The sequence below is a fragment of the Aquarana catesbeiana genome, linkage group LG05 (assembly GCF_042186555.1).
Source record: "Aquarana catesbeiana isolate 2022-GZ linkage group LG05, ASM4218655v1, whole genome shotgun sequence".
In the NCBI taxonomy this organism is placed as follows: Eukaryota; Metazoa; Chordata; class Amphibia; order Anura; family Ranidae; genus Aquarana; species Aquarana catesbeiana.
The window spans coordinates 573,444,889-573,461,089 of record NC_133328.1 but is presented as its reverse complement, the minus strand read 5'-3'; positions in this window follow the sequence as shown (position 1 = coordinate 573,461,089).

Here is a 16,201-nt window from a genome sequence, read left to right as displayed (position 1 = left end):
GATATAGGTGCATCCTCCAAACAAGTCACCAGGCCCTTCTGAGAGACCAGCCTTCATCCTGGCTCTCTCCGGCAAGGGTCCTCCCCTGGATCTCCTCAGCTCGGCTCAGCTTCCTGTACATAGGCAAGATAGCCTAAGGACCACCTCAGGGTTAGTAGGCCCCAGACAGGCTTCTGGGCCTACTGCAGAATAGGCAGCAGCACATCCTCAGGCCAGAAGGGCCCCGAGGTAACGACTGACTAGAGCACATGGCATCTGTCCAATAAATACCCCTTCCCAGAATGCGCAGCGGCCAGGAACCTCCTACTGGGCTGTTTCCGGAAAAAGAATATTCATTACAGCTCAACCTAGTTGTCATTCTCACACTGTCCTGTGGCACCAGTAACACCTACTGGCAACAGTGGGAAATGCACAACTCAGCCAAGTTTAGAACAGAACCAAATATATAATCAAATCTGAGCTGTTAAACAGCTCAGCCAAAAACTAAATTTACACTATAGCCCCAATTTTAGAAACAGGGGGCTATACTATTATAATAATACTACACTTAGTTGGGGCCTCCCCCTCTCTTGCTTTCTATTCATGTATGGCCAGCTTTAGTCTACTGTCTCTTGTTGTGAATTCATGAAGAAATATATTTTATATTTACTGGCAGAAACATGAGAGATGCTTAGGCCTCACCAAGTAGATGAACTGTGATGTTAAATATTTGAACTGTTGCCCTCTTGGGGACTTTTAGGATAAAATAGACATTCTCATGTTTGACCAAGCCTTTCTCTACTTCTTTAAATATTGAAGACTTTTACAAGCATGTATTGTAAAGGAAGCTGTTGGAACAAAGACTGCTCTTGTCACAAAACAAGGAGATATTTACATGGTATTGTGAATAAACAAAAACTGCCACAGGACCCAAGGTTATGCAGATAATTATCGCCTAGAGATAGCCTCACTTGGCTAACTTATTGTGTTCAAGGAAGGACTGTTTAAGTAGCTAACACCTTGGCTAACAAAACTCATTGTATGAACTTTTAGGATGGTTTAAACAAACAAGTCATTTCTAAACACCCAGTGAGAATGTTCAAAGTCCATCTCAACACGTTAGAGAAAGTTGAATATTGTGCTAGTCAAAAATATTTTAAGGTATCAATAAGGTTATTATAAGTCATTTTAAACTATCTCTGACATTGTAGGTCACAGAGACATTATAATGTTGGCGTCTGCGGACCCAACAACTTTGCTATGAAGAAAATGTATATGAAAGTGTGATTTTATAAGTAGAAGTGTTTTAAGTAACGAATTAGTATTAGGAAAAACATATAATCATGATTATAATTATATAAGATTGTAACCTATACTTAGATAAACAAATGTTCAGTGGAGATACCAGAAGTTATACAGGTATCCATATAGATAATCAGTTTTATGTAGTATTGATAAAATATATAACAATGTGTGTATTTCCTAGATAGACCAGTTTTACAGATATACATTTATAGAGATACAGTTATATAACCAAGTTATGTAATGATGATTAATCAAACTTATACTGAGTGTATTTTACATTAGACCGAGTACCAGAATATTTAAAGGTATATACTTATCCTTACCATTATACACATTATGAAAATAGAACGTATTAACTGAAAAGGATGGACTCAAAACACGTGTGAGACACCTGGTGGTTGAGGGTGGTATTATTTGAACTCACTAAATTTCCAGAGGAAGTTAATCATTACGTCTCCTAACCCAATGGGAAGTGAGCCACCTCCTTTTGGGCAGAGCCATTATAATTTTTATGGGCTTATTATCTGAAATGGTATTTAGAGGCAAGTAAGATGGGAGAAAAAAAAAGACAGAGGACGAACGGAAAGAGGAGAGAGCTCAGGGGGAGAGCTCAGGGATCCACCCTAAAGGGGGGACACTGGGAGACATACACTCCCAGACTGACACTCATGCACCATGCATGAATACATATCTTTACATTCATGAAGATTCCTCAAAACCTAATACTTAGAACTCGGAGGTCACAAGAAGTAAATCCTCTTTAGGAGTATCCATTTTGAAACTACGGCAGCCATTTTAACTCTGGTAACCAGCCCATAGGAACTGCAGCCATCCTGGAATGGGTAATTATGTCATGTTGATTTTATCTTGTATGTTCTCTCAAATATTGATATGTTCTCACAGATATTGATGTATTGAATATTATACAGTTGATAATCATTCTCCCGAATCAATAACCGCCTTGTAGATTTTTCTCTAAAGATTCAGATTTTTCATTATATTTTTCTTTTTGCATAGTTGCCACATTTATTGACAAAACAAACGTCTAATTTATTTCACAATTTTAACCACTTACTTACCTGCAGCAAAGTAACGGTTGCACGTGTGAAATATAGACGTTCTGTTTTATTGTCAAGTTCATAAGGTTATTGATTCTACTGAGAAGTTATCATGGTGGTATTAGGTCATAGGGACGGTACGCCCATTTTTGCAAGTGTTTTTATTGATTTTCAAGACGTTCATGTAACGCAATCGGTATCTTAATTTCATGTGATTATTTGTGTTTGTTTACCAATAAATAACTTTTTCGTATGACCACACGTCTCCGTGAATAAGTTTCACAAGCATAGACTGTGTCATATTGATTGATTTTGTATCTTAAAAATATCTTCGTTAAAAATTACTCAAGGATAATTATTGTGCGGGAAACCTGTCCTTAAAAAGGCACAACTTATTCTGACTGAATATTCACGACATAATGGAGGCACTGAGCTGAGATAACGTCGATGTTTTGTACAAGATCATAGTTATGGTGGTGACATACATAATACTTTGCATGAAATTTAAATTATTAATTTTTTTTTGTTTGCAAAAAAAATGTCTGGTCAAAGTGAATTTCATGTTGGGGGGGATTATCAAGAGTCAGCCCTTAGTGGCAGTATGAGTACTCAGAGAAAATTGGTACATGTACAGGAAATGTTGGAAATAATTTCTAAAATTGAAATGACGGATCATGTCAGAAAAAGTTTGTCTAATGAGACTGGTCTAGAAGCATACATTAAAGACCATAAAAGCCGCGCCAGTCAGTTAATGAAAGACATGTGGAACGCGGAAGGTCAAAGTGATGAACTCACAGACAGCTTCTCTAAGACAAAGGGAATAAAAAGGCTTGATCGCCTTCTTTTTGAATTATGTATTATCCTGCTGTATCTTCATACAGAGTTTAAACGTCAAAATACCCAAAAGGAGAGTGATATCTTAGAAACCCAGCCCAGTTTAATAGAAAAGGAATGGGAACTTACTAAAAATAGAAAGGAGACCAATGACAAGGCAGATCGTTATCACGAGTCTATAATGACAGTACAAGATGAAATAGAACAGTTGCAAAAGAACACTAAAATAATTCAGGACAAGTGTCACCAAGTAAAGAAAGAGTGGGAACAATTAATAGAGGAGATGGAGAGTTTTCTGCAGGAAAACGAGTCTCCCGACGAAAGTTGCCAAGTAATAGGCAGTGCAAATTTAGCAAGTTGCCGAGTAATATGCAGTGGAAATTTAAAAGAAGAAACAAATCAGCTTAGGTCAGGACAGGAATCCCTAATTAAGCAATCAGTAGAATTAAAAGAACAACTGAAGTTTGTGCCCCAGGGTGATGCTCAGATGCTTAACCCTGAAAGTGAAGAGTCTGACAATACTTCAGAATCTGACTCTGAATATGAAGGTTGGGAGTCAGACGATGAGGAGGAATCAGAAAAAGAATCAATATCCTACCCCAAGCCATCTGTAGAGCAAAGGGGGGTAAAAAGTGAAGTACCACATGAAAGGGGATCTAACCAGTTTTCTTTGGGATCAGAGAAAAAGAAAGACACCCCTAACCAAGACACCTCAGAAATAATAAAATTTGTAAATGATCCTGTCCCAGTCTTTAGTGACGAGTCTGACAGTACTTCAAAATCTGACTCTGAATCTGATTCTGAATATGAAAGTTGGGAGTCAGACAATGGGGAGGAATCAGAAAAAGATCCAATATCCTACTCCAAGCCATCTGTAGAGCAAAGAGGGTAAAAATTGAACCACCACATGAAAGGGGGTCTAATCAATTTTCTTTGGGATCAGAGAAAAAGCCAGACACCCCTAAACAAGACACCTCAGAAATAATAAAATTTGCAAATGATGCTGTCCCAGTCTTTAGTGACGAGTCTGACAGTACTTCAAAATCTGACTCTGAATCTGATTCTGAATATGAAAGTTGGGAGTCAGACAATGGGGAGGAATCAGAAAAAGAACCAATATCCTACCCCAAGCCATCTGTAGAGCAAAGAGGGGTAAAAATTGAACCACCACATGAAAGGAGGTCTAATCAATTTTCTTTGGGATCAGAGAAAAAGCCAGACACCCCTAAACAAGATACCTCAGAAATAATAAAATTTGTAAATGATGCTGTCCCAGTCTTTAGTGACGAGTCTGACAGTACTTCAGAATCTGACTCTGAATCTGATTCTGAATATGAAAGTTGGGAGTCAGACAATGGGGAGGAATCAGAAAAAGAACCAATATCCTACTCCAAGCCATCTGTGGAGCAAACGGGGGTAAAAAGTGAACCACCACATGAATGGGGATCTAATCAATTCTCTTTGGGATCAGAGAAAAAGCCAGACACCCCTAAACAAGGCACCTCAGAAATAATAAAATTTGTAAATTATGCTGTCCCAGTCTTTAAGGAAGAGGGATCCATGTGCGTTATTGACCACATCGAGACCTATGAAAATACCCTATCAGTTTTAGGCCTCGAAAATCTGGCTGTGCTCAAAAGTGCTTACCACGTAGCAGAAAAGGAGCCAGATCACAACCACCCTGAGTTTAAATCCACATCTTTTAAGGCCCTACCTAACTACATAAAAGTGAGTTTAGCAAAAGATTACAAAGGGGGGTGTTCACCGGAGTCGTTGGTAAAAGAGAGTAACAATTTGTATTCTATCCAACAGACTGGTGAAAACAAAGGGGGACCTGAACCCTCAAATAAATTTATGAATGAAATTCATGTATCTCCTAAATCAGTACATGTTGAAACCCAGAAAAAGACATACGCTGACATAGTCAGAGGAGACGTGCCAAAGAGTTTCCCTAGCAGGAGACCAGATACCCCACCAAATAGAAGGGGGGAGCAAAGACCACCTCAGGAGTATCACCCATGGGATCCTGGCCCAAAGTTTGAAAGAAACTATAGGGTGTATCTCCCACGGGTCAGATTTAAACCTAAGGGTAGACACCCTCACCAGTGTAATTGGCCCCGGGGGCCTACACAGGTAAATAGGGAGCAATCACAGGGTAGGACACCCCAAAATCCCCGGAAAAATAGGGAGCAAGTAAGGCCCATACAACTATCCCAGAATGAAGACAGTGGTTCTGATGGGGATATGTCTGATCAAACTGGGCCAGTAGCCCCTAGAAAGTACAGAAACCGGGTCTCACGACCCAATCCTGATCAACCTATAAGCAATGCAAAATCCGAAATCGTTCAAATTATGAATATGTTATACGGTTTTATCGCTGTACGGAACGTGAATAGCATTTCTTCAAGGGGCAAATCCTGTGGCCAACCAAGGGCCACAGAGCCTTTGAAGCACCTATGTTAAAATAAATCAGAGGAATGCACTGAATAAAGGTATAGGAGACAGAAGTTCTAACACCATGTTTTTCCCCAGGTCACAGTAATGAGGATCCTGAAATCCCTACCGGGGGATGGTGGTTGTTAGATATTAATTATTCTCCTATTTTTCAGTGGTCACTTCATTCCTCTGACATACACAGGTCGCTCCAAACAGCCTAATTTCAAGAAGTCGCCTAAGACGGTGATTCCAGAGGAAGACCGAATCCTAAAGACATTAAAATCAGGAGGCCTAAATGGTTTGATATTTTGGTAAAAGATGAGGAGTCACCCGCATAAGGTAGTTTGATCGCCTTAAATGAATTGTATTGACACCCCAAAAGGGGGAGATTTTATTTGTTTTATTCCTCACAAGTAGAAGGTTGACTATAATGTCAAATATCTTAGTACTGACAATAAGTGTCACATGTCAAACTTAAATGTTTTAATTGTTATTATTCCAGAACCGCTACAAGTAAGCTAAAAAAAAAAAAAATGGTTCTGAAGAATGTCATTCAGTCATTCATGTCTGGTATCCACAGCTGTAAAGAAATGTCCTCATGTTAATAAGCCCTGAAGCTTTGTCTCCCATAGCAAATGTTTCATATATTGTCATGCTATCCAGAGCGTTTAGTTAAAGGACTGATGACACAATGGAAAAAAAAAGGGGCTCTGAGGAAGCCCAGGATACAAGCTTAACATTGAGATCTCAAACACAGATCATGTAAAAAAAAAAAAAAAGGGAGACTATATATGTCTTTTCTAATGGAATCCATTTTCCCTTACAGGACTAAGATGTCCATGAGCCGGTCAACCGAACCGAGAGCTCAACGTGTGTGAAACATCCAGCGAAGGAACCGTATGGGGGATTCCGGAACACCACTGATGGCCAGTCTACACGGACAAACCTCCCAGGACGGCCAAGACCCAAAGGTGCCCGAAGTGATCCATTTCCCGCCAACCAACGGATGACGGCCCTGAGATGCACACATCAATCACCAACCCATTTTGTGTTTTCCCTTCAAAGAATTACACCCATATGAAGGTGTCTACACCCTTTAAACATAGATCCACAATACGGATCCATCTCCACAGCTAGATTTACAAGACCCGAATGAAGCCATATTTCTTCAACGTTTTGCATTGGTGAAGTCTTTCAAACGACTCCCGGCATTTGAACACTTCACAAGGGGGGATTTGTTGTGAATTCATGAAGAAATATATTTTATATTTACTGGCAGAAACATGAGAGATGCTTAGGCCTCACCAAGTAGATGAACTGTGATGTTAAATATTTGAACTGTTGCCCTCTTGGGGACTTTTAGGATAAAATAGACATTCTCATGTTTGACCAAGCCTTTCTCTACTTCTTTAAATATTGAAGACTTTTACAAGCATGTATTGTAAAGGAAGCTGTTGGAACAAAGACTGCTCTTGTCACAAAACAAGGAGATATTTACATGGTATTGTGAATAAACAAAAACTGCCACAGGACCCAAGGTTATGCAGATAATTATCGCCTAGAGATAGCCTCACTTGGCTAACCTATTGTGTTCAAGGAAGGACTGTTTAAGTAGCTAACACCTTGGCTAACAAAACTCATTGTATGAACTTTTAGGATGGTTTAAACAAACAAGTCATTTCTAAACACCCAGTGAGAATGTTCAAAGTCCATCTCAACACGTTGGAGAAAGTTGAATATTGTGCTAGTCAAAAATATTTTAAGGTATCAATAAGGTTATTATAAGTCATTTTAAACTATCTCTGACATTGTAGGTCACAGAGACATTATAATGTTGGCATCTGCGGACCCAACAACTTTGCTATGAAGAAAATGTATATGAAAGTGTGATTTTATAAGTAGAAGTGTTTTAAGTAACGAATTAGTATTAGGAAAAACATATAATCATGATTATAATTATATAAGATTGTAACCTATACTTAGATAAACAAATGTTCAGTGGAGATACCAGAAGTTATACAGGTATCCATATAGATAATCAGTTTTATGTAGTATTGATAAAATATATAACAATGTGTGTATTTCCTAGATAGACCAGTTTTACAGATATACATTTATAGAGATACAGTTATATAACCAAGTTATGTAATGATGATTAATCAAACTTATACTGAGTGTATTTTACATTAGACCGAGTACCAGAATATTTAAAGGTATATACTTATCCTTACCATTATACACATTATGAAAATAGAACGTATTAACTGAAAAGGATGGACTCAAAACACGTGTGAGACACCTGGTGGTTGAGAGTGGTATTATTTGAACTCACTAAATTTCCAGAGGAAGTTAATCATTACGTCTCCTAACCCAATGGGAAGTGAGCCACCTCCTTTTGGGCAGAGCCATTATAATTTTTATGGGCTTATTATCTGAAATGGTATTTAGAGGCAAGTAAGATGGGAGAAAAAAAAAGAGAGAGGACGAACGGAAAGAGGAGAGAGCTCAGGGGGAGAGCTCAGGGATCCACCCTAAAGGGGGGACACTGGGAGACATACACTCCCAGACTGACACTCATGCACCATGCATGAATACATATCTTTACATTCATGAAGATTCCTCAAAACCTAATACTTAGAACTCGGAGGTCACAAGAAGTAAATCCTCTTTAGGAGTATCCATTTTGAAACTACGGCAGCCATTTTAACTCTGGTAACCAGCCCATAGGAACTGCAGCCATCCTGGAATGGGTAATTATGTCATGTTGATTTTATCTTGTATGTTCTCTCAAATATTGATATGTTCTCACAGATATTGATGTATTGAATATTATACAGTTGATAATCATTCTACCGAATCAATAACCGCCTTGTAGATTTTTCTCTAAAGATTCAGATTTTTCATTATATTTTTCTTTTTGCATAGTTGCCACATTTATTGACAAAACAAACGTCTAATTTATTTCACAATTTTAACCACTTACTTACCTGCAGCAAAGTAATGGTTGCACGTGTGAAATATAGACGTTCTGTTTTATTGTCAAGTTCATAAGGTTATTGATTCTACTGAGAAGTTATCATGGTGGTATTAGGTCATAGGGACGGTACGCCCATTTTTGCAAGTGTTTTTATTGATTTTCAAGACGTTCATGTAACGTAATCGGTATCTTAATTTCATGTGATTATTTGTGTTTGTTTACCAATAAATAACTTTTTCGTATGACCACACGTCTCCGTGAATAAGTTTCACAAGCATAGACTGTGTCATATTGATTGATTTTGTATCTTAAAAATATCTTCGTTAAAAATTACTCAAGGATAATTATTGTGCGGGAAACCTGTCCTTAAAAAGGCACAACTTATTCTGACTGAATATTCACGACACTCTGAATGCATAGGAGTTACATTCCATTTCGAGAGAAAAAAATGCAACCACAAGGTATTGGGAGAGAGCTGGTAGCTATGGAATGGACACACCATATGGCCAAAATGATATTATACATAAATTAGTTCAGGGGTTTTCAGCGAAGGATACTGTTAACAACAGAGGCATTATAAACAATCATGCACTTGCAACCTTGTGGTAACAGATATGAAAAGGCCCTTTTCTGAATCAGCATGACTGTGCTCTTATACACAAAGCCACCTCCAAAAAGAAATGGTTTGATGGTTTGGATGTGGTGCACAGAGCTCTGATCTAACAATTGCTCTTTTGTCTGAATGGGAACAAATTCCCATGAACACACTCCAAAATCAGTTGGTAAGGCTTCTCTTATTGGTAAAGGCAGTTATAACCACAAAGATAATTTGGGGAAACTCCATGCTAATTCCTATAGTTTTTGAGTGGAATTTCCAGCAAACTCATATAGGTGTGATGGTCAGATGTCCACAATTTTTTTTGCCCATATAGTGCATCCCCCCCCCCCCATTGGAATGGATAGAATATAAAGAAAAAAGGATTAGGTGACTAACCTCATGAATACCCACCTGAAGGCAGAATGTCATTTTTGTATGGACTGACCCCTTTAAGACGTAAACATGATTTCTAAGTGGAGGAATAGCTATGAGAATTGTATAAGTCTTTTTGCACATTTCTTAGGATGGATAATAAAACCAAAACAGAGACATATTCTGACTATGATTGAGTGTCAGGAGGCCAGTACTCAGGTAGAGAAGACCCACGATTAGAATAACAAAAATACAAGAATATACAGATTATATAATTTCCTCCAGTGAAATAAATATTTGCTGTTGGTTTATCTTTATGTTGCCCCCAATACCAATCATTATTATGGTGTCTTGTGTCTTGTCGAAAAGTAATTTAAAATTGCTTTGCAACACTAATGACTTAAACTAGAAGCATTCACATCTCATAGGCCTGTTATTTTACATTTTTATATCTTGGAATTACATTTTCTGAATTAGGATATTTTTGAATGGTGTTACTTCAAAGGAACAATGATTTGTTTTAAGAACATAGGCACAATAACATTGCTTGGGCTATTCCAACAAAATGCCAAACTATGTTGGCATACAAATTAGCAGTTTTTTTGATTGAAAATGTATACTTTATTTTGCAAGAAAATATACAAAAAACAAATACTTAAACAGGGTACATTCCAATCTGTACTGCGAAGCAGTGCATAAATACACTACATTGATTTTAATACATCCTGTATATTAGTAATGTACAACTACCTATAGATTTCCGTGCTGTAAGGAAGCAATCTTTTAATATATTCAAAATTTTAGAAATCACGACAGCAGACTGAAATGGAAAGATGATTTTTAAAAACATTAAATTACAAAATAGCTTCTGTAGCAATTATTCAATATGTTAAATTACAATATCTTTTCAGTGAAAGTAGAGTTTTCTTTTAATATTCGTTGCAGCCTCAAAACTTGGTTAGCCAAACTTTCAATAATTAAGGGAGATACTCCATCTAATCTAAACAGGTTTCACTATTTAAATTATTCAAATTAAATTTAAATTTAAATTTATAGGTAATCACCCTTGAATCCTTTTGTTTTTCTTTAATATATATCAAAGATCAACAACAAATATTTCATATATTGCAGTTTACAAATCCTTATGTGGTGGCTTTTTTTTAAAGATTCCTTTCCTTTTTTCACCTTGTGATCCTGCTAGTAGCACAATCCCTATCCAAAGGTGGCAATGCCTACTCTATGTACTGTATCTATAGAGGAACTCTAACATTGTAATCTATAAAGGCTTTTAAAGCATTGACTGTGAACAATTTTGGGTATCAAAGTTTGTCACCATTTAATGGCTGCACACAATTTTATAGCTGATCTCCTGATTTAGTTTGGGTTTAAATAGTTTGTTCAGGCCAAGCTGGCCCAAGCAGACTATTTCCATCACTATCATGTATAGCCACTGGGTGTGCTGTATGAACTCTATGTAGCTGAGGCTATGTACAGTATACAGCGCTGTGTTCCAGGCATGAGATGAGACCTTCCTGTCTCACACCCAGAACAAAATAGCATCGGGCTGAGCGGTGCCAATAATGGGCAGCTTTGTATTCTATCAATCAACAAAGCTTCCTCTGATTAGCTGAGTTTCAGATTGTGACATCATCAGCCCGCCTCTCTGACTTTGCCAATCAGAGGAAGCTTTGTTTTTATTGATAGAATATAAAGTTGCCTATTAATGGCTGAGCGCTGCTGAGCCCCATACTATTTTGTTCTGGTTGGGAGACAGGAAGGTCTCATCTCACACTCAGAACACAGTGCTGTATATTGTACATAGCCTCAGCTACATAGTTTATACAGCACACCCAGCAGCCACACATATTACTGAGGGAAATAGTTTGTTTTGGCCAGCTTGCCCTGAACAAACTTTTTAACCGTTTGCGAACTGTATACAGTAAATATACAGCGACAAATCAGCTTCCCTGGGCAGGATCACATATCTGTACATGATCCCGAACTTCTGGGTCTGGGGCATGCAAGTGCACTCCCGGCGATTAGCTCCTGTTGTGATTGAACACAGCAGGAACCAATCAGCGGTTCCAGTGGACGCCAATCATTTGAGAGACAGGCAGAACGGTGGTCTGTCTTTGTAAACAAGGCAGATCACCGTTCTGTGAAAAGGGAAGGCTGTGATCCTGTGTTCCTACAAAGCAAGAACACGGATCTCTGCCTTCCCATAGTAAAAGCATCTCCCCCACAGTTAGCAAGTACTTCCTAGGTACACATTTAACCCTTTGATCGCCCCTAAAGTTGGCCCCTTTCCTGCCAGTGCCATTAGTACAGTGACAGTGCATATTTTTTAGCACTGATCACTGTATTAGTGTCACTGGTCCCCAAAAAGTGTCACTTAGTGTCCGATTTGTCTGCCGCAATGTTGCAATCCTGGTATAAGTTGCTGATCGCTGCCATTACTAGCAAAAAAATAAAAACAAATAAAAAATTTCATAAATCTATCCAATAGTTTGTAGACGTTATAACTTTTGCGCAAACCAATCAATATGCACTTATTGGGATTGTTTATACCAAAAATATGTAGCAGAATTTTGACCTAATGAAGAAACTAGATTTTTCCATTTTTTTATTGGATATGTTTTATAGCAGAAAGTAAGAAATATTGTTTTGTTTTTTTTCAAAATTGTCGTTTTTTTTGTTTATATCAGAAAAAATAAAAATCGCAGAGGTGATCAAATACCACCAAAAGAAAGCTCTATTTGTTGGAAAAAATGACATAAATTTTATTTGGGTACAGCGTTGCACATTTGCGCAGTTGTCAGTTAAAGTAACTGTAACGAGCCCCTTGCTCGCTCGGTTCCACTCTCCCGACACTCCTCTGCAGCTATTGAATCAGATTGCAGCGTCTGATGGTTCAGTCATCCAATGCTCTGGGACTAGAACTACAACTCTGTGCCGTTCTAGTCCAGTTGTGATAGCTCAGAACAAACACCAGGCAGGCTGTATGTAAGTTCAAACACGAATCTCTCTTTATTGACAGGAATACAGTCTTATTTATACAATAAAAGAGGAGGTGCAGACCTCCTGCTCATATTACTCTAACAATACAGCTGTAACCTAATTAACCTAATTAACATGAGCTAATTAACTAATCCCTTTAGACAGCCTAGATGACTCAGACATGACCTTTAGGCCAGACTGGCCGTCTTGTAGTTCAGAAAACACAATCAACATAGACTCTTCTTCACACAATAGCAGAGTTAATTAACACAAACAACAATGGGGATCTAATGACTCTTAGATCCCATAGTAGACTTATTTACAATACACATTTTAGCAGACAACAGACAGACAGGTGTTGGAATTTACATCAGCATCTCCTAACAGTATCTGTCCCAGCATTATGAATCAGCCACTATTTCTAATATGGCAAATCCAGGGTCCCCAGAGTCTGTGTGTCCTGGGGGACCAGGACCCGAATCCACAGTAGTACCACCTCAAGGGTCCCCAGGCATACTGAGCACCGTTCCCTCACAAAGAGCACCGTTCCCCCAAATGCAAGGGCCCACGATTGATCGGCAAGAGGCTAGCATACAGTCCCCTCCAAAAGTCTCTCTCCCGGGTAGGTCTGTCACATTTCTCCCCTTTCGGCAGGAGACTAACACAGGAGGAGACCCCAGACGGGTTGACTCCGAAGTTAGTCAGTAGTTCCAGTCCTCTAATGCCTGTACCCACACAGTACCCCAAACAAATTGTTCCAAACAGAGATTTACTCACCCAGCCAACCTGTGCCTCTCTCAGAGAACATATCTGCCACTGGGGAGAGGCCTGGACTGGCCCTTCTCCCTGGAGTCCTTTCTGCCGCTGGAGAGAAAACAGGGTGTCTGGGCTCACTCCGTCATGCTGTTGGGGATCTGGGCCGACTGCCCAGTATCCTTGGGGTATACAGGTGGAGACTGAAGTCCCATCCACCTTCACAGGAAATCCATCCTCTGTTAGTTGAGGCCAGAGTCCAGCAGTACTCGGCCCTGTTGCCAGCCCTTCTGCTGAAAACCCCACACCATCTGCTCCGACTAACTGTTGGGGAGGGACAACGAACACCTCCTCTCCCTTCTCCCCCTGTATCCTGATCTGCTGCTGGGAAGGGACCACCTCCTTCTCATCCTGAGCCTCCAGAATCGCCGCAGGTGTAGGGCAGAGATCTTGGACCCTCTGTCCGGTTGCCAGCGCTTCAGCTGGGGAAGTTCCTTGTGACTTCACAGATACTTCTGTTGGTGCTGGGCAGAGCACAGTGAAGTTTGGCCCTAATAACAGCTCTTCTTCTGCTGGAGGCTCACCAGGTTGTTCTTCCTCAGCAGAAAAGTCTATCAAATCCCCTGTCTCTGCAACTGGTGTCTGGGGATAAAGGTTCACCATCTCCTCTCCGTGGAACCCAGAAGATGCTATCAGTGCTGGGCAGAGGTTAGCAGAGCTCTGCCCCGTTGTCAGCACTTCAGCTTTGGGGATAGCGATCTCCAGATTTTCCACTGCCGATTCTCTGGCATTCTGCTGGACTGGCACATTCCTCCCTCCAAGATCATCCAATGCAGAAACAGGTTCATCCAGGTCAGTCAGCACTTGCTGCATCCGCCATAAGACCTCCGCCTCCATAGCTGCGGGGGCAGGTTGGCAAAGCACACCGTTACTCTGCCACATTGTCAACTTTTCAGCCAGGATTTCAGAGTTGTCAACTGGTATTTCCTGATAGTCCCAGGCAAAGGGAGCACCACCCTGCTGCTGAGCAGAGTCTAACAGCTGTTTGTAGGCGATCTCCAGCTCCCATTCCTGAATGGCCAGAAACTCCAAATCTTCCTGTGCCCAATGAACTTCTGAGACATTCAGTCTCCGCTCTCTGTGATCCATTATTTCCTCCAAATGCCACTCCCAATCATTCCCAAAGTCAGGGTCCCTGGACAGCCTCCAGTATAACAATCCCAGGCCACCGTAGTCAAAGCCTTCCATGGGGCTGTCATCCGCTGTCCACGGGCACACTTGGGCTACATACCACTGGAGGGCTCTGTAGCTCTCGTCCAACCGCATTTCTGCCCGGATCAGCCTGCTTAACTCGGCTGTCCACTCCTGGTTCGGCTGTTCCCCCAAAAACAGCATTTGCACTTCATACTGCGACCAGTACCTCACATGAATGGAGGGGAGAACTTTTCCCTGGTGTCGCTGCTCACGGGCTAGCGCTTCCTTCCAGAGTTTGCAGCAGATAGAATCAAACCATCCTAGCAGGACCTGCTCTGATACTGGTCCTCTGTGCTGTATCTGCTTCTCTCGCAACCTCCTTCTGAATTCCTCATCCATGGTGGCTGGTATCTCTCCTCTCCTGCTATCTGGACCTTGGATCAAGGTGATGGTTTGGATGTGTTCACGGCAAGGAAGCACGATCCCGCCATTCCCTCCACGGCTCTCAAGTAAGTCTTTCAGCGTGGCTCTCCTGCAGGCTGGTTTGAAGTGTCCCAGTAACTGGAGAGCAAATCCCACTGCTGCCACCAATGTAATGAGCCCCTTGCTCGCTCGGTTCCACTCTCCCAACACTCCTCTGCAGCTATTGAATCAGATTGCAACGTCTGATGGTTCGGTCATCCAATGCTCTGGGACTAGAACTACAGCTCTGTGCCGTTCTAGTCCAGTTGTGATAGCTCAGAACAAACACCAGGCAGGCTGTATGTAAGTTCAAACAGGAATCTCTCTTTATTGACAGGAATACAGTCTTATGTATACAATAAAAGAGGAGGTGCAGATCTCCTGCTCATATTACTCTAACAATACAGCTGTAACCTAATTAACCTAATTAACATGAGCTAATTAACTAATCCCTTTAGACAGCCTAGATGACTCAGACATGACCTTTAGGCCAGACTGGCCATCTTGTAGTTCAGAAAACACAATCAACATAGACTCTTCTTCACACAATAGCAGAGTTAATTAACACAAACAACAATGGGGATCTAATGACTCTTAGATCCCATAGTAGACTTATTTACAATACACACTTTAGCAGACAACAGACAGACAGGTGTTGGAATTTACATCAGCATCTCCTAACAGTATCTGTCCCAGCATTATGAATCAGCCACTATTTCTAATATGGCAAATCCAGGGTCCCCAGAGTCTGTGTGTCCTGGGGGACCAGGACCCGAATCCACAGTAGTACCACCTCAAGGGTCCCCAGGCGTACAGCTCACAAAGAGCACCGTTCCCCCAAATGCAAGGGCCCACGATCGATCGGCAAGAGGCTAGCATACAGTCCCCTCCAAAAGTCTCTCTCCCGGCTAGGTCTGTCACAGTAACCCAGTGCCATATCGCAAAAAATGGCCTGGTCATGAAGGGGGGGGGGGTAAACCTTCCGGAGGGCAAGTAGTTGAACTGGAACTAAAGCTGGAGATCAGCTTCAAGGCTTGACATGTTGGGTATTCATTTACTCAATGCAACATCATCTTTTATATTGTACCAAAAATATAAAAATAGGTTGAATAAACAGTTGTGCTAACAATTTTGTGACATAAACTACCACCATTTTATTCTCTATGGTTTTTGCTCTCAGAAATGAATAATGTTCGGGGTTTTAAATAATCTTCAGGCCTAGAATCTGCATTTCAA